This window comes from Antedon bifida, chromosome 1 (assembly GCF_963402885.1).
Source record: "Antedon bifida chromosome 1, ecAntBifi1.1, whole genome shotgun sequence".
Taxonomy (NCBI): Eukaryota; Metazoa; Echinodermata; class Crinoidea; order Comatulida; family Antedonidae; genus Antedon; species Antedon bifida.
Genome location: NC_136226.1, coordinates 10,672,692 through 10,692,609, shown reverse-complemented (window position 1 = coordinate 10,692,609; position 19,918 = coordinate 10,672,692). Strand labels below are relative to the sequence as shown.

Sequence of the window (19,918 nt, the reverse complement as noted above, 5' to 3'; positions counted from 1 at the left end):
TTTATGGTGTCTGTTTACAAAACTATTCTTTATAATTACATTTTCATAGAAATTGTAACAGACTATTGAGTCACTTACATGACCATATTGATGCTACAGGCATATTATACTACGTACCTCCAGTACGATCATCGATCACTGTACTTGACATTATAATTGCAAATTGAAACTGTGATTAATTGCATTTTTGTTCATAAAACTTTCAACATAGATTGAGCTTTTTTATATTTGCTCAGAGCGAACGCGTCCATTGCGTATGAAATAGTAAGTAATCACTAACCGAATTCCAATAGCACATATCACTCAAGGTACTATAATACGTTCGTAACTTAATTATTATAATTTAACTGAACTTATGAACCTAAATACTATAGTAATTATTATACAGTCGTAGGACTAAAATAATGACTGACGGAATTGTCTTTTTGACGCGTGTGTATTAAGTAATTTTAAGAAAAGGGCATTCTAGAGGCTTGTTGCTAATTATGCCATACTTGTGATTCTATAATACTGTATAGTCAAACGCAAAGTGAGAGAACCAGCCAACCTTTATCTGTCATGATGCTATGAATTAACAATAAGTTTAATACGTATTTGATAAATTTAAATTCAGATTTACCATTTCCTTTGGGATCCAGGCTAAATGAAGTTGCTATTTAAAGATATTATTCATCAAACAATTATATGTTTACCAATTATATTGCTGATTATTTTTGAAAAAATTAGCACATAGGCGTGACAAATAATAATAATCTATATCTGTAATTAAACTTTAAATAGTTTTAAACACTTGGCAGCCAAGTAATTCTCAATGAGGAATATTTTGTGGAAGACCATGTATATTATGCTGAAATTAGCTAGTTGGGTTTCATGAGTTGGACTTTTTGAATTGGACTACTTGTTGAACTTCTGAAGTAGAACTTCATGTGTTCTTTGGACTTCTTGAAATGAACCTCTTGAGTATAACTTCATGAGTTCTCTTGGACTTCTTGAGTAGAACTTCATAAGTTCTTTTGGACTTTTTGAAATGGACTTCTTGAGTAGAACTTCATGAGTTCTTTTGGACTTCTTAAAATGGACTTCTTGAGTAGAACTTAATAAGTTCTTTTGGACTTCTTTAAATGGACTTCTTGAGTAGAACTTCATAAGTTCTTTTGGACTTTTTGAAAATGGATTTCTTGAGTAGAACTTCATGAGTTCTTTTGAACTTCTTGAGTAGAACTTTATGAGTTCTTTGGACTTCTTGAAATGGACCTCTTGAGTAGAACTTTATGAGTTATTTTGAACTTCTTGAAATGAACTTCTTGAGTAGAACTTCATGAGTTCTTTTGGACTTCTTAAAATGGACTTCTTGAGTAGAACTTAATGAGTTCTTTTGGACTTCTTGAAATAGACTTCTTTTAGACTTTTTGAAATGGGTTTCTTGAGTAGAACTTCATGAGTTCTTTTGAACTTCTTGAAATTGACTTCTTGAGTTGGACTTCTTGAAATGGACTTCTTGAGTAGAACTTCATGAATTATTTTGGACTTCTTGAAATGGACTTCATGAGTAGAACTTCATGAGTTCTTTTGGACTTCTTGAGTAGAACTTCATGAGTTCTTTTAAATTTCTTGAAATGGACTTCTTGAGTAGAACTTCTTGAGTTCTTTTGAACTTCTTGAGTAGAACCTCTTAAGTTATTAGACTTCTTGAGTTGGGCTTAATTATCCGATATTTATCGTTTATAATCTTACCTCCAAAATACACCGGTGACTATCCATGAATAAAAATAGATGCACTAGATGCAATAGATGTGTATAAATACTAACTAGCCCTGTTGAATGATATTTTAAGGAAGTTATTAAGAATAAGTACCGGTAATTGTCATATTCTGAAGTTGCATGAGTATACTTACCGAATACTGCAGTAGTGTTTGCAGTGTGTGTAAAAAATGTATTTCAAAGCACCTTGCGATTTTAAGACATTAGTTTATCTTGATTGATAACTATTACTACTATATAAAAATATAAGAACAATTTTACAAATCAGTGATTTTGAAGAGTTCCGATATAACAAGAATAATATACGGCATTAGATATAGATAAGATTTAATTGACGCTGGTACGTGTGAAACATTATGAAATGTAATTAAACTAAAGACGGTACTCCGACGTCGAGTAAGATGATTAATGCTATTTCATCACAGTTGATTTAAAAGAAAACAACAAATTACTAAAATTCTAGCTAACATTCTTCAAACCGGTAAATTGAAATAATTACGGTGGTTAATCACAAATATTATTGATCTTTTGTAAAACCTTTAAAACTTAGTCTAATCCTTGGAGGAAATTGCAAACTGGAGAGCTGCTGCTATTTAGAATAGCATAGATATGATGTATGTCTATCTATAAAAAGGAAGATTTAAATTAATATTCAATGATACTGAAATGTAGGTCCAATATCAATCTAAATTTGAACTATTCTTTGATATCAGCAATAAAAAATAAAATTGTAGAAGTTCTATTATCCATGTATACCTCATTTAAATAAGTAAGCTGATATGTTGATGACAATTAAAGCTGAAATTAATGTATATTATATTGTCAAAATAGTAATACGATCATTTGCCAATATTCTCAAATTGATTTTATTCCGCTATTAGATACTACTATTAGATACTACTAAAGTTGTTGGCATAGTGTATGTGCACCTTCCTTTTTCTTTATCACTAATACTCGAAGCTCAAGATGATATCTATTGTAAACCGCCATTTCCTGTGTTTATTAGACCTACAATTAACTCATCACCTTTCATTCTAAGTGTCATTTTATTTATTGTATCGTTGTTTTAATTTCATGATATAGGAACATGAATATAACCCTGAACACTGAGATTGTCCATGTTACCTTTGCACTAAATTCCTTTTATTGTTTATAAATGAAATTTGAGTTTTTGTTTGAAATATTACAAGGTGGACGTTGGTGGCGTCTAGATGTAAAACTTTTTTTAAGGCCCTAGGTATCGTAATGTACTGTATCTTAATACTTTACAAGTAGGCGTTGGTGGCGCCTACATGTAAAACTTTAAGGCCCTTGGTATCGTAGTGTATCTTAATACTTTACTACAGTAGACGTTGGTGGCGCCTACAGATGTTACAAACTTTTTAAATAGGCCCTAGGTATCGCAGCGCGTCTTAATACTTTTATGATAAATACTAGGGTTAAGAACTGTCATTATCAACACAGTTTGATGGATGGCACACATTTGTGTACACTATCAATTCGGATATACACTTTACAAGCCAGCTGCAAAACTAAAAGTCAAAATCATAGATTATAAAACATTTGACATTTGAGGGTGAGTTGATTAAGCGAGGTATAGGTTGATGGATTACCTAATGAAAAGAAGTATTATCTTTGCTTCTCGCACTATGTTCTTCAAACTACCATGTAGAATTTGCACTGTGACATTATAAGTGTTTCTTCTCCGTGTACTCGTATACATATATACAAAAAAACAATCAACAAGAAATGTTCATGTCCTTTTTCAGTATTTTAGAATGATAGGAATAATATAAAGATAGAAAGAGGTTGAAAGGGTAATGCCTTGGACAACAAACCTGCTTTTCAACTAGAAAGAGACACCAATAAACTAATAGAGAGCATTTGAAACATCCAATTTGATTAATTTCTGTCTCTACATCTGAATCGTACTTTGCTTGTGATATGCTCTGTTCCGATGCAGATCACCTCCCCACTTCCTCAGCCGAACTAGCTAATCTACGCTTTTGATAATGATGATTATTATGATGATACTTATACGACGATAAACCTTTAAAATGATTGAAATCATCAATAGAAACTTGTCGAATTTTGCCAAATGTGCCACTTTAACATAACTCGCATGTAGACATTTAGATCATACTTAAATTCAAGTTAGCATTAACTTTATTGGATCATTATATCGTATTCTTATAATCCAGGAAAAGAATTCTTTATCCTGATTTATAGTTAATCTTAAGTGACATAATCCCCCTATCAAGTAAGATCAATTTCTGAAGAATACACTTTTTGGTCAAAGTTCAGCTAAACTTGTTAGGGTAAAGGTCGTTGTGGAATGATTACGTTTCGTGGGTCAAATAATAAGTTTATATAAAGAGCAGTGATATTTATAGTTGTTTCCTAATCGTTTAAATCAATGTTTGATTTTAACTGTCAGAAGAGACGGTGAAATATATCAAACCAATAATAAATGTATTAAGTTACATTATTTTTAAATATCGTTCGTAATTTGTTCAATACCATAAATACCAATACTTATTATTGCTTTTGTTGTTTACATTCATAAAAAAACATAATAACAGATTCGTGGAAATATTAAGATGTTATAAAATCTAACACCAGTTCAAACACGTCACATAACAAATACTTTGATTGGTTTTACAGTTCAAATGCGTTCAACAATATAAACACCATTGATCGTTAGTATTTATTACTTATCGATTCAAAACTCATTTTACTTAGCACATTCATGGAAAATGTGATCTACTCCATTAATTGCTTGCAGATAATAACAAGTGTTATTGCAAACAAAATATATGTTTATTTATTGTTTGTATTGTGAAAATGTCATCTTATACGTTTTTAACAATGTCAGACCATACGCTGGCTAATCTGTTGGTTCTTTTTATAAACATATATAAAAATAAGAAGTTAAAGTAGTGATCACTTCTGAAATGTTTATAAATTACAGATGAATGAATGTAAGTCTAAGAACTATAACGTTATTGACGAATTACTGAAGGCGTGCGTACGAGGAATTACGTACTGTAAATCAAATGAACATTTCAGTTAATTATATGGTTCTCTGATTACGACAATGGATGTTGTTGACTGTACCTTATACTCTGAATTATTTGTCTAAACATGTGAACTTAATAATGTATGTGTCAACAATTGAACCGTGTTTCAGTTTAATTTTTAACAAAAGCAGAGATAAGTAAATAAGTTAACTATCCCGATTGTCAAATTGTATTGATTTCATGTTGGCCAATATGTTATCATATTTTCTTAAAATAAATGCAATAATTGAAGTTAGATGTATGTTCTTCTATGTTACTATTGGTACTATAATGAGGTTTCGTCTCGCCAATTGAAAGACAAGAATTGAGTGACAGACGAGATATGAACCAATATTGGGTTTTAGTAAATCAATCGATACCACTAATTAAAGCCTTGTATATTGCATTCACGCCTGAACAAAATGATTAACAAAATAATCATGCTGTTAAATCGTAGTGCAATTTGACTACGGAATATTCTTCCTTAAAAAATAAACGAACCCTCGACCTTAATGTTCACATGTAATTTCATGGCTTTAGGAGAAGTAATGCGTAAATTCAATTTACAAATAAGCTGACGAACCGTATTATCGTTGCCATACCGCTTCAATCGGTTCGCTTGTCTCGTATTTTATACACAGTACATGTCTTAATGATTAATCAAGCGTTGCCCGAAATTGAGTTGGGAGATTGTGTATTGAATTGAAGTAAAAATAATCATACATCTGTGATTTAAGAGAAATCACGTATTTGATTTCATACATTATTCTTCACGCTTATCGGATTTTAATGTGTCGTATATGTACTGTGCTCATGAAGGAGGCAATCTTGAACTTCTTTAAGAAATTATCAAGAGGGTTCCAGTAAATAAGTAATGTATTTATTGCGCGGATTATGTAATAATATTATTATCTTCTATATAAATCCGCACGATATTTCTAACATTTCAAAAATTGCAAATAGACATGAGATGATTTCAAATAGGTAATCCGTGAAGTAACGTTTACATCCAATATAAGTTCTTTCGTAACATATAGTTTTATAGTTTTGATTATCTTCGTAATTTGTTTTCTAATTACGCTATGTTATTGATAACGTTCACGTGGATCACAGCACTGTTTTACAGTTTAAAAGTACAGAGAAAGAACGCCATAATGTGTATGTACAACAGTGTATCGAGGAAAAGTAATTTGCATAATTGCAATAATAAAGAAGTACCGTATAAAACAAGCAGGCAAAAAGATAGCGGGAAACATGATTAAGAGTAACCCGCGAGGAATAGGCCCTAAATCCATAAAATAAATTGTAATTTCTGCTTAAAACTATGCAAATCATTCAAGATTGAACGTGAAGGAATTATGTACAATAATGGAATTTGTTCGTTATACTAAATGCACGTTTCTTGCGTTTAAATTTTTTTTAATCTGCGTGATACTCACGTATTCATGACGTTCCCGTTTTACTTTAAATCCGGAAATCATGCACTTTTCGTACTTCGTGCCTTTTATACTAGTCTGGCCTCTAGATTGTGTTTCACCTTATATTAGTAAACAAGTAAATATTTTGGCACATATGGCGTTTCATACGTATAATACTTTGAGACAAAAATCGGTGGACATAAAAAAGACAATAAGTACAGACTTGGTCCAAGTCACTTTCATCCTACTGCCAATGGAGGTGCAATTGTAGACATTTTTAATGAAATAAAGTCTGAATTGTGCAGTATACCCAACGTATGGGAAATATCTCACACTTACAGTCACCACCTAATAATTATGGACACACTCTGTCTGTAAAACGATATTTCAGTCATGGAATTGGTATTCGAATTAATTCTAATATTTAAATTTCCTTTTAAAGTTAGGAATAAAATATCTTATGTCTGCCTGGAACTGAAGACAACTCAACTAAAGTGAAAGGAACTAGTTGTGATAGAACGCTAAGCCACTGTCACTAGATACATCTTAAATGACTATCGCAAGTCATTTAGATAGAAATCCAGGTGTATTAAATATATACAAAACTTGCACTGAAATACATGGTTGAATAATTAATTGTTAAGCCAGATTTTTATATTTAACGAATTTAAAATTGTACACAATGACATTCATTGAATTATTGATTTTGTTAATTAGTTATTTGAATAGTATATTTCGAGTTTCTTGCTGTTCATGTTTTATACCGTAATAAATAAATATATATGTTCTTTAGTAGGCCTACGCATGTGTTCCAAACGCGTTGGATAATAGCCAATAAAAAAACGAGTGTGTACAGCCTTTAATTTACAAGAAAATTAATGATGGGAGAGCTCAAGCTGTTTATACTTTAAACAAAGTTAGAGATAGAATTCTTGTTTACTATTATTGCGTTTGCTCCCGCGAGGCTGTAAACGCCTCATCGATCTCTCCTATAATAACTAAGCATCGTGTGCTTAACTATGCCAACTATGAAAGTGCCTTACCACTATTTTAATCTTTGCATTATCAGCAGGTGGTGTGAAGAATATAACAATATTCCATATCTATAGCATGGAGATTTAGATGCCAATAGATACCACAGAATTACACTTACAATTGTTGATAAATTCAAATAAGCCTACTAGTAAACTGTAAATTGATTTCAATTGTTGATAAAACAGATACTTATAAATTGAATTTATTTTGAGGTATGACATCCTTTTTTTTATTGCATTATCAGCAGGTGGTGTGAAGAATATAACAATATTCCATATCTATAGCATGGAGATTTAGATTTAGATGCCAATAGATACTACAGAATTACACTTACAATTGTTGAGAAATTCAAATATGCCTACTAGTAATCTGTAAATTGATTTCAATTGCTGATAAAACAGATACTTATAAATTTATTTTGAGGTATAACATTGTATAATATTGTTAATTTGTTTAAATTTAATTGAAATTGGATCCAGAACTATAGTTAATTTGTCTATAAATTATTGTTAAAGATATATTGTCTCTCTGAAAATAAAAAAAACTCTAATATGCCATTTTTATGTCACATAATAATTATCCACTTTTTGAAAAATTGAATCGAAGAAAACTATTATTTACCTAAAAAACTGTAATTTAAAGAAAAATATAGTCAAATTGGCTACCAATTTTGGTTGAATTTAACCATTTATTTTGTCGTTTTATAAGTGAAAACACAACATTTTGTTTGTTTCGCTATTTTTTTCTACGGAAGTGATTAACTTTATTAAAACTACAAAATAACTTATTCAAAGTCTGATTTAATTAATCTATTCTGGGGGACAATACATATTTAATAATTACTGCTACTATATTGCTTTTATGAATATCTTTTTATTATAAAGATGGAAATACTGATGATGATGATGTTTAATTGTAATACTCTTCTCCATGTTTACTTCATGGCCAATGGCGTAACGTAAAGGCCTGAGGCCCCTGATTTAGGAACTCTGCTCTGGAGGCGTTCTTAGCCTTTTCCGACATATTTTAATGCCTGTTTTTTTCTCTGGTCACTGCTCAGAGGGTTTAGACAGTGAGCGCTCATAGCCGTTACACCACTGGTCATGACCCTTATACACACTGTGGTCATATAAACACTCGAACACCCTGCCATATTGTTGAATAAATAAAAATAAAACAAACACCTGGGCACAATGGGTTTTAAACGATAATCTGTGGTTAAACACGTTTTTTCCTATTTTGTACATGCTGTATTATGTGTTTGATCGTAAACTCGTCAGTATCGGTAATTTGCGTTTTACAAATAAATAATTAGTTTGACGGTTTTTAGATCGAATCATTAAACACGCATAAACTGTACGTGTCAGTTCATTAAATACCACACAGTGTCTACAGATAAAACAATAAAATACTTAGGCATAGGGAGATAATATTTGCTAAATTTTAAAGGTGCAATTTTTTTTGGATTGAATGTCAATAAGTTGAAGAGTGATTATAATCATTCTAATCACAATATACTTTGCTATGTATTTTAAAAATTCAAAATCAATTAAAGTTCAAGATTGTTTCAGGTTAATGCGATAAAAATGCCGTTTCTACTAACAATTAACAATTTAGTAAATATCAAGCGAGAATTATCGTACGACCTCAAATAAGAAATATAAGATTTTCCATTAAAGCATTAGTATAATTATTGAAAATCTCTAAATAGCTAATAGATGTATCTTGGCGTCTCAAAGACTTCTGTTTTAATTGATGTGCCGTTAAATGGTATTTTTCTAGTGATGTATGTATGTATGTTTTAAAAAACATTTCACAAATCTAGCCTATAGAAAGGCTTTTCATTCATAATGTAAAGAAACTGGTCTGAAATAGCTCTGCAGGAATACCACAGCAGCATTACGACTTTGTTATTGAAAGAATTGGTTGTTCTTAACTGTTGAACCTGTATTTCCAGTCCGATTCTCGTGAATCAACATCTTTTTCTTCAATTCGCAATCAACATCGACAAAGGTCCACAAGAATCAATTACAAACAATTCTTAATTTTGGATTTAAATAAAGATAAACAATTAGGAAATATCAATAGTGGAGTCAATGGAAATATATGAATCTGAGATTCTACTTTTCTTCTCCATTTATACGGATAATGTGTATCTTGGAATATAAAATCAATTTACAATCTCACTAATTTTAACCTATAGAGACTTGTGTGAATTAATTGTTTGTCTTCTAGGGAAAACTCTTTGAAGTATTTGTTATTACTCGACGAAAACTAACAATATACAAATGTTGATACATTTCAATGTTTCTATTGTCCATGGCCTTCTACGGTTATGAATTTATAAAGGGAAAAACAAATGTCTCAAAGCGTGTTAACCAATCACAGACGACAGTTCAGGTGATCCACCGCTTCGATTGGTCAAACCAAGTGGCAACCAACGAACTAGGTTTACGGTTACCACCATGTGAGTCCCGGCTTTCTCATGACTCAGGCACCTCCTGTCCCAGTAAAACTAAAGAAACAGGCAACCCTCAACGAAAACTAATGTTGAAATTGACAAAAATAAATGGGTCTTGAGCTGATGGTGAATTACGAACGAGAGGTATTAAATATGGTTTCAACACTACTGGCCAACCCATAATGCCTGGTTCCCACTACAGACGCAATAAGGACGTCGTAAGCGCAACGTAAATTATTTGACCAATCACAAGCGATGGATTATTAGAATCGTCGCTTGTCATTGGTCAACTCTCTAGTGGAAACCAAACTTTAATATGGAATCAAGTGCCAACCTTCATGTATGCAGATACAGTAATTTGTCGCTATTTTTCGATCAGAAGCGCAATTTATTTTCAATGGAAAATGTTTTGCAATGTCAAGATAGCAATTTAAGATTAATATGAAACCGTGCGCAGTATTTGACTTTAGAGACAGAGATCTTGAAATATATATATATACACACTTGACCATGACTGTATGACTTAGTCTGCAAAAGCTGCACCACAAATATCGTTCCTTAAGCAACTTATCAACTATCCAGCATTAATGTAAATCCTAGGCTATTATAAATATAAATGTTACTGGTGAATTAGTACCTACTGTAATTCTTAGTTGAAATTCATCCCTGCATGGATTATTGTTAATAATAAAAATAATATTTTTTTTCAATTATTACAAATGTGTTTTTTTTCCTAGAAAATCCCTTATGAATCTTTTTCCGCGGAGGAGTAATATACTTAAGATTTCCACGAAACGATCAGCGGGATTTTTAGAATCCATTTTCATTATTTAAACTTGAAATGAATCAATCTAAATGAACTTTTAGAACTAACGAGAAGTTTAATCGAGAATAATAATAATATCGCCCACTATAATGTGGGCATATTGTGTAGACCTAATTTCGATATTTTATAATTATAAACTGCAGATTTTGTTTATTTTCTCTAGACACAATATCGTGCGATAATCAGGTAATTTTCAATTCTTGATATTACAGGTGAAAGAATATTACCATAATAATTATCAAATATGGTATTGCATATCCATACCTGCATATTCCTATCTATAAGTCTTATTTTAATTTAGCCTTTCTGCTTTTATTATTTACTAATAGACCTCCTGCTTTTTTGTCAAGTCTTTTCAAAAACAATAATAATAATAATATAGAATAGGCAAATATATTTATTGAGCGTAACTATTATTGAACCCAAAACACATTATAATGTGTTGTTTATCCTTCAATTAAAGGTAAAAGAAGAAACGATCATTGGCAAACAAATTTTAAGAATAACAAGCAAGTCCTACCTGTTTAATGTTGCGCTCATTGAGTGCTGCTTAAAAGTGCACGTAATCGGCATTCAGTTGAAACGTACGTTCATTCACGTTTGTTGATGTTTTAGTATAAACAAAAGCAGTTTTATCATTGCTCTCTATAAACTCGATAACATGTGCTTCGTGTGGCGTCTCGAAGTAAACTGCGTGATGTTTGCGTAAGACGGTTATTATATCGCCGTTCTGCAATCAACGGTGAGTATGTAGCTAGGTCCGTCTCGAGTGCACCCATAAATGTATCTATTCGTCGTCTGCAAAATGAAATGAGTGACTCGTTAGTATATGCTGCGGAAATCAACCTACACTTAAAATGGTTTGTTCCTAAAATTAACTTCGCCATAAATCAGTTTGTAGAAATACTAAAAGGTAACAATGGTTGAAATATACATTTTCGCACCCGATTACACAATCGTTCAACACCAATTAACAATCGTTAGGTTATATGCTCCTATAAATTATAACTTAAAAGGTTTTATCAAGACAGCTTTGTTAATCACGTGGTACAAGTACATTACTCGACCGTTTCAAGGCAAAACCACGTAACTCAATTCAATTCTTTTTACCACAAATGATCACAGTTACGTTGTTTTACACTGAATGACCGCACGATAATTTTATTTCCGTTCTCCACCAAATCATTCGTCGGTGTGACACGAGAAACTACGCACGCGTACAAACAATTATATTTTGCACACACGTGTGGTATCACTGATAGCTCGAATTAAAGCTACGTCCGTTCACACTGAGCACATAAAAATACGGTCGTGTGGCCGGAGAAAACAACGTTCTTTCCGCTAATACGTCACATTTTTCGTCCGCACACGATACCGACGTTATTCTTAAAGACTATACACTAATTTTTCACTATTTGAAGCATGTTTAACATTTAATTAATGTTTATAGGCCATATACCATCAATCAAATGTTAATGCAAATTTGCATGGATTACTATTATACGTCAATATTATTTAATACTTTTATTTATATTATATACAACTTCATTTTTGTCCTCAACCTTAGCAAGTTGACAATTTGCATTGGGTGTATTGTATTCTTCCTCTATATCGTCTATAAGTAGGTCGTATGGTATACGAAACATGCATAAACACTGTATCTCTGAGATCCCAAGCCGTCTTGGATAGCATATTATGTTTAAAAGTAACTTCTCTACCCAAGCAAGCTATAGCAATTACAGGCTACTTAAATTTGTATACATCACTTATGTTCCACCTTGTAATTACCAGGTATATTGTCATTAGATGTAGACTTAAATGGAATATAAAATACTACTAATAGCTTCTTTATGGTATCCTTGAAGTAGTCCCACTTCAACAAGTGCATAAATAGTAATAAGTACGCAATAGATAAATATTTATATATATAGTGTACATTTATTGTAGAAAAACATGCCATGGGGCAATGTATTGAGATGCATTTTTAGATGTGTACTGATCACCGTATCCTACTTTCAGCAATCAAAGCACAGCCATTTTAAAAATATTACAGAATTAAATAACAACACATTCTACTATTTTGTTATATATTATTTAAGCTGCTATTTCACCTAAGAAGAACACTTTCTACAGTGTAGCATACCTCAATGCTACACACAATTTATTCATAAAATGATTAGCAAGATATACAAAACATATGTTTTGTACTCCCAATTCAGATTTATCAGTAAATCAAGTAAATGTTCATTGTAGACCTTACTTATTCGTTTATATTTTTGAGGGAAAAGCAAGCAAGTTATACCCTCTTTTTCATTAGAGTTGTCTCCCTATTTTGTATTCGTCGTTTTCAATTCTGGACATTATGGTATCAGGCATCAATCATTGTATATACTTTATTACACAAAGTTTATCTGGTACTAAGATATGCCTGTGCATATTGATTATTGATGTCGCTTTTCACATTCTGCGAATATCTATAATAAAGATGCTAATTTCTATTGTATTAATCCGATCATTTTTCAATCATTAAAAGCAAAAGACAAATATATCAAAATGTGCAAACGTCAAAACAAACACGCAATTCAAACACTATAATCTGTGGTTGTTCAATAAAAAGCAAATACTAAATATGTATGTTGTTAAGACCATAATAGATGCATTCCTCGTATGTTTAAGAATGAACATTTCATGAGGGAAAATTCTGACGATTAACAGTTGGTATAGAGAATTATTACCCAACTGTTGGAATTAATTAATTCGTGTTTTGTATTTTTTATTGATAATATGTCGATAAAAGTGTTAATCTCGGCAAATTGATATATAAAGCGTGATGTAAAATTTGATTAACAATTTGTTTTTAATAAAGGCCCTATGACATTAAATTTGTTGAAAATAAGTATCTGAATAATAGCCGATTCACACGTACAACAGCAGTAACATAATGTAACATTGTCACATTGATATCTCCTGGGATAATCTTGCCGAGTATACATCCTAGTTTGTCACGGCGTTATGTAAGTAAGCGCCGTGTAAAACCTCACATAATGCGTAAATACCATCGTTACATAGATGTTACGTGATATTTACAGGTATCGGTTAGGCATATTATACATTACCGACTTTACATTGATGTGGCACCGAAACGCTTTCACATGTTCCACCAAGTTAACTACTATAATATAGTAGTTAACTTAAAATATTCCTATGATCTAGAGAAATATTATTTCTCTAGATTATAGGAATATTTGGTAATACGCGCCTATTATCATAGAACATAACATAACCTTATATATATATATATGATATAGGCACAATGTGAACGCATGAGATGCTGTATTACCGATTATGCCTGTGATACTGGGCACTGAGAATCGGGTACATTTGTTTCATTTTGTATTGTGAAATCGGTTATTTACGCTCTGTCCACTATCAAACTTTATGTGACAAAGAAATGTGATGTGCCCATATATGGACACGATGATATCATATCACTACCATATTTGGGCATATCACACTTTTAGTTTTATAGTGTAGACAGAGATTTAGTCAGCGGAGAAAGAACCACGCGTCATGCGCAATGAATCTCAGGAATAAAAGACAAAGAAGTTCGAGTTACTGGATATATAACTTTCATATTAAAATAATAACCAGTGATTATTTTATATTGAAATTCGAGAAATCTAGGCTCCGGTTACTTGGAAATATTGTATCAGATCCCAAGCCTTTTCTTGAATAATGACCGAATACTGTGACATTTAGAATATATAGGGCTTCTTGTTATTGACTGATGATACAAATGGCTATTTATGGGTTTCGAGTGTTTTTATATCTGATTGATGATTGCGAACCAATACTTGGAAGGAATCCTATGGTTTCTCGTATTGCGACGACGCGCTTATTCCAATTTTTAAAAGGTTTTTGTTGTTTTTGTTACTATAATTCAGAACTTAGGAGCCGTCCGTCGATTTAGAGATGTAAACTTTTTTATAGTGTTCTGTTATACTTGTGTATATATTATACTTTCCGATATTAGGCCTAATTAATTTAGGCCTATACGTTCAGCTTATATAAACCTAAAAGTGAAATATCGGTAAGTGAAATATCCCTTTTGCAACGTTTCTAATTTGCAATGAAGGTCGGAGATTTTAGGTGATCATTTAGAATAAAATGATCACCTATTGTTATTGTATAAAACTTTATTTTGTCTTCGGCGACCGTTCTTTTACCAACTGTGCTCCAATGCTATGGAATCGCCTGCCATCTCATATTCAAAACTCTAGTACATTATATACATTCAAGTCTAGCTTAAAGACTCATTTATTCACCATGTCTTATCCAGAAAACTTGTAGCGTATTTGTAATGTATGTAGTCTTTAAGATTTGTAACTTTGTTCATGTTCTTTGTTGTCAGTAGCGCAGTGAGCGTCTTTTTTTTAGACGCATGCTTGCGCTTTACAAATTTCCATTATTATTATTATTATTTCTTTCTGTAGAGATTTTGTGTACCGATTATCTGAAAAACTTTCACAATTTGTTTTTTGGCACGCGATGGAAAAAGATTTACTGTATACTAAAACAAATATATGGCTTAATCAATACATTAATGTTATTACTTTGTGCATAAAACCGACTAAAGCGCCATGATAAAACGGATTTATTTATAATTATAACTATTCAGTACTGTCAGTTTACTTTTAAAGCTTATCAAAATAACTAATCTTTCGGTAAGTAACCCGTACGTGAACCGATGGCTAAATGTCACAATTACAAAGCGCAATCGCTTGATCTTTTTTTGTTTTTACCCATAGATAGGCCTATCATATACTAAATAGGCCTAAGAGTGCTACTTAAAATAGTTTGCCAAAACCATTTTATATTTTTCCCTCTCTCAATTAATTTAGGCCTATACCTAACACCTTTGTTTATTGTTTTATAATTTTAATTTGAATGTTATTTAATTTATAAAAACAAATATTTATAAGATGATTTGACTTCGATAGATTTAGCGTCCGCTGGACGTAGTCACACGCTATGTGTCCATAGTCACACGCTAAATGTCCATAGTCACGCGCAAATGTGTCCATAGTCACACGCTATGTTTCTATGCCACACGATGTGTGACCATAGTCACACGCTAAATGTCCATAGTCACACGATATGTGTCCATAGTCACACGCTATGTGTCTATGCCACACGATGTGTGACCATAGTCACACGCTATGTGACCATAGTCACACGCTATGTGTCCATAGTCACACGCTATCTGTCCATAGTCACACCTATGTGTCCATAAAGTCACACCTATGTGTCCATATAGTCACACGCTATGTGTCCATAGTCACACGCTATGTGTCCATATAGTCACACGATATGTGTCCAAAGTCACACGCTACGTGTCCATAGTCACACGCTACGTGTCCATAGTCACACGCTACGTGTCCATAGTCACACGCTACGTGTCCATAGTCACACGCTACGTGTCCATAGTCACACGCTTTGTGTCCATGTCGTGGATTGGTGTTCGAAACAAACGTGAACAAATCATCATTTAATGTAATAAATTGTTTCTGCTCTCAGCTCAGAACATTCGCAAAGTTTTTTTATGGGATTCACCCACTTTTATTAATTATTCTTTGTCATTTATTTTATAAATGACTATTTTAAAGAGATAATATTGAAAAGTATATGAATTATGCATGGTAATGATAGGATAGACGTATGCTTAAAAATACGGAGTTTTAATTTCCAGTTCACTGATCATATCATTTTTTCTTACATTAAATCGTGTAAGAGAGGAAAGGATTTATTTTAAAAGCACGGCTTGTCATGATAAATTTTCAAAAGTGGACATTATATAGCTGTATCGCATGAGTTGGCAATTAACTTGTAAACGAACCGTTGGTTGTGACGTAATAATACGACAAATACATCGTTGATCCCACCATGTTTTTAATAATTTGACAGAAATGTGACGTCGCCAATCAACATTAGCCGTAGAACATTAAATTCGAATGTGTTTCACTTTACGTGACACAACCTACAAACATAAAAGACCTGAACAAAACGGGTTAATCTGAGTTTAACTGTGTATAGTCTAAACATAGAGTTATTAACAAGTATATAATTAAGAAGATACCTATAAATTCGCCTGTTAATTTATTTGTATTTGTTTTTTAAAATAGCAGCAATCGAGTCGAAAAGTCATTATAGCTGATCGCCTAATCCCGCACTTCTTAAAATTTGAAAGTAAAACAATTAAGATTCAGTAAGAAAACAAAGTAATAGAGGATTTAAGTCTGCTTTAGATAGAATTATAGATGTGTTAAGTTCGGAACCACCAAAGTATTCTTAAATTCCAATCAAATGACGTCATGATCAATAAATACAATAACATTGTTGTATTGTCACGATGTTACTGCTCTTACTAATCATGACGTCATTTGATTGGACGTGTGAAAATATTATTTTCATCAAAAGCAGCCTAGATGATAATCTTATAGTTCTAGGAGGAAAATTTGTTAAAATTCTTTTGTTTTAGGTATGAAAAAATGCATATTTATCTTGTTATCGTCGATCGTTATCGCCCTAGTGTAAATGGGCCTTTAGGCCTATACTTTTTAATTTGAAACTCGCTCTGATTAGGGAGCAAACAAAATCAATTTATTAATTTGATCCTTACGGACGGGTAGGGAAATATATAGCCTGATAGACTTAAAAGCTATGAAGCAGCATGGGTGTTTAACCTTTCTAGGAGTCAGTATAAATATACATAAGATAAATTCAGCAGTATATATACAAAACCAACGTTAATGCATTGTGTGAAAACATAATAATTCTCAGTTTGTCCACATATTCTAAACTGTTATTATGTCGACCTGCTAGTGGCAGTTTGTTTAATTGAGATTTATGGTTTTTCTCTCTTCAGTAAGTCTTGGTACATTACTAGACTATACATGTACACATTAACAACACTACTGTTATTTTTATACACCACTATTTTACGCAATAAATTTATATTAACTGGGGGTTCGAATGTCAATTTGCTGATTACAGATAGCATTTGGCTAGATTTTCAAGTGATGGTTTGTTTCGTATGGACACGGTGATAATGTAGAGAGTTTAAACACCTCGTGTGCAATTAAAACGTTTTATAGGACCAACTCTTTTTTTTTATTTTTATCATATCACTACCAAAGTTAGGTAGGCTATATCACTACCATATCAAAGTAGTTTGATAGTGTAGACAGTGCGATGTACCCAAAATATGATATAATGACATCATCATGTCCATGGGCACGTCACATTTTTTGTCACATAAAGTTTGATAGTGTAAAGAGAGAGCTTAAGACAAATGCCACAAATTATCAAATGAGCAATGTTTTGATATAATTTTTATTTAAATTAATAAATAATGTTGTAAGTTTATAGTTAGATAGAGCTTTATCAATTGTCAATGATGTGTTCGTTTTGTCACGTGGAACAACACTTGCAAATAATTGGCCAAGTGCTGTTCTTATGTTTGATGCAAGTTTGTACGATACGGTGCACCCTTCAAGTATCTTTCTATTTTAAATAATATTGTTTTAGAAAATATGATCTTGCCAATTGCTATTTCAGAAAATCGATACATTCATGACGTCACCAATTAAAATCGATCAATTTATATCTTAATATTGACCGAAATATTAAATAGTGCACCCTGTTGGCTGTCTGCATTCCGCCAAGATATTTAACTCAGTTTTTTGAGCGCTTCATGTATTTATATTATAATTTGTGTATAGTACACAACCAATCTAATTTGAATATTTATATATCATTCAAATAAAAACCCATAGGCCTGCTCTTTTTTTTCTTTTTTAATAATTACTTTTTAAAATGATGTTCTTGTGATTTATTAAACGGAAGGCTGACTATAAATAACGTGTAATTAGCAGAATGTTGGACATAGTAATGGATCGTCAGGAAAAGTAGGCTACCAAATGGAAAAACACTTTTAGTAATAATGTTTAGACTAATGTTAACGAGAATATCTAGCACATTTACACCTTAGCCGAGGCACTCTAAGGTACAGTATGTACAATTAAGAGGTTTTGTTATAACATTACGTTCTCTCTCTCTGTTTATTTAGGTTTATTCGACAACGCGTAGGCGAAGACAGACGCGATCAAAATAAAACGAATACAATTGTTTTAAAGGAATTTAAAACTTTTAGAATTCATCTAATCTTACGAGCACTAGAATAAGAACGTTGCATTTATTCAATTTCACAATAAACACTTTAAACAATCTCTTGGATTTGAAATTTTTAAATTAATTTCCGTTTGTGGGCGTTTTTATTTCGAAATGATCCTTAATTTGAAAATTTATGAATTGAGCTTTCAGCATAAATACATTTAATTGTGGCATTAAAAAACAAGAGAATTACATATTGCAACAAACTTATTGATACGATTTAGCACAGAATTTGGACTTTCTGTAATTTAAAAAAAAATCCGTACCGTACTATTAAAATAAATATACTAAATGTATTTAACATGCAGTGGAGTGAAGCGCAACTTTGGCAAAATCCTGGTGGAGAAGTCGATTCGGGTTTCCAGTCATTCCAGTGCGTATCAAACTATTATCGCTATCCCGGGCGCGATATTTCTTTTCGTACATAAGTTGGGGACCCCTCATGAAACGTCACAAAATAAACATGAATATTCATTAGTCATATCCATAAGGTGTGACGTAAGAATTGAGCTATCAAATTGCATCCCGGGCATATCCCACCGTTCGTTTGTTATAAATGTGTAGTTGCAATAAATGATTATTACATGATACTGTAAAATATGTACAGGCTTCGCACTGCCCGATTAATTTTCCCACTGTTAAAAATGTTGCGCAATGAATTGATGACGTAATAGTGATTTGCGGTACATTTTGTCCGTGAGTCAAATAGACCTTTCATGTTACAGCCATGTCTAGATATATTTGTAAGTCCAATGACTTGTGATACAAAACAAATGATAGATGAGGTTCAATGTACTCAACTTACAAAACTCTCGACACGATATGTCAAATAATGCAGGTAATTATTAAGATAACCCTGTTCTTTAATGATGTGCCGCCGCCATATAATCGATGTGATTGCACATGAATGCATTAGTGTTGATGATGAGGTGTTTCTGACAAACACTGAAACTCATTGATATCTTACGAGTATCTCACATCCTGGCAGGATTTTAACTAAACATTGCTAAGTTTATGCTTTTAATTTAGGTTATTAACCTGAAATGCATTAAGAATAGGCTAATGCATTTTTTTTTTTAGGTTCGATAATTTCACTGTATTTTCTGAATACCAAACTAAACATTAA

General features: G+C 32.0%; 2 protein-coding genes across 2 annotated transcripts in view; one reads left to right on the top strand and one right to left on the bottom strand.

Annotated features, from left to right (window-relative positions):
• The window catches only part of LOC144842008 (RYamide receptor-like), a 30,086-nt gene extending 18,775 nt beyond the window's left edge, over positions 1-11,311 (bottom strand). Inside the window, exon 1 of the mRNA XM_078698355.1 lies at positions 11,081-11,311. The gene's annotated coding sequence lies outside the window, so the exon portion shown is untranslated. The remainder of the gene's footprint in view (positions 1-11,080) is intronic.
• Positions 1-19,918, top strand: part of LOC144841910 (coronin-2B-like) — a 114,115-nt gene that overhangs the window by 53,385 nt on the left and 40,812 nt on the right. The gene's annotated exons all lie outside the window — the stretch shown is intronic.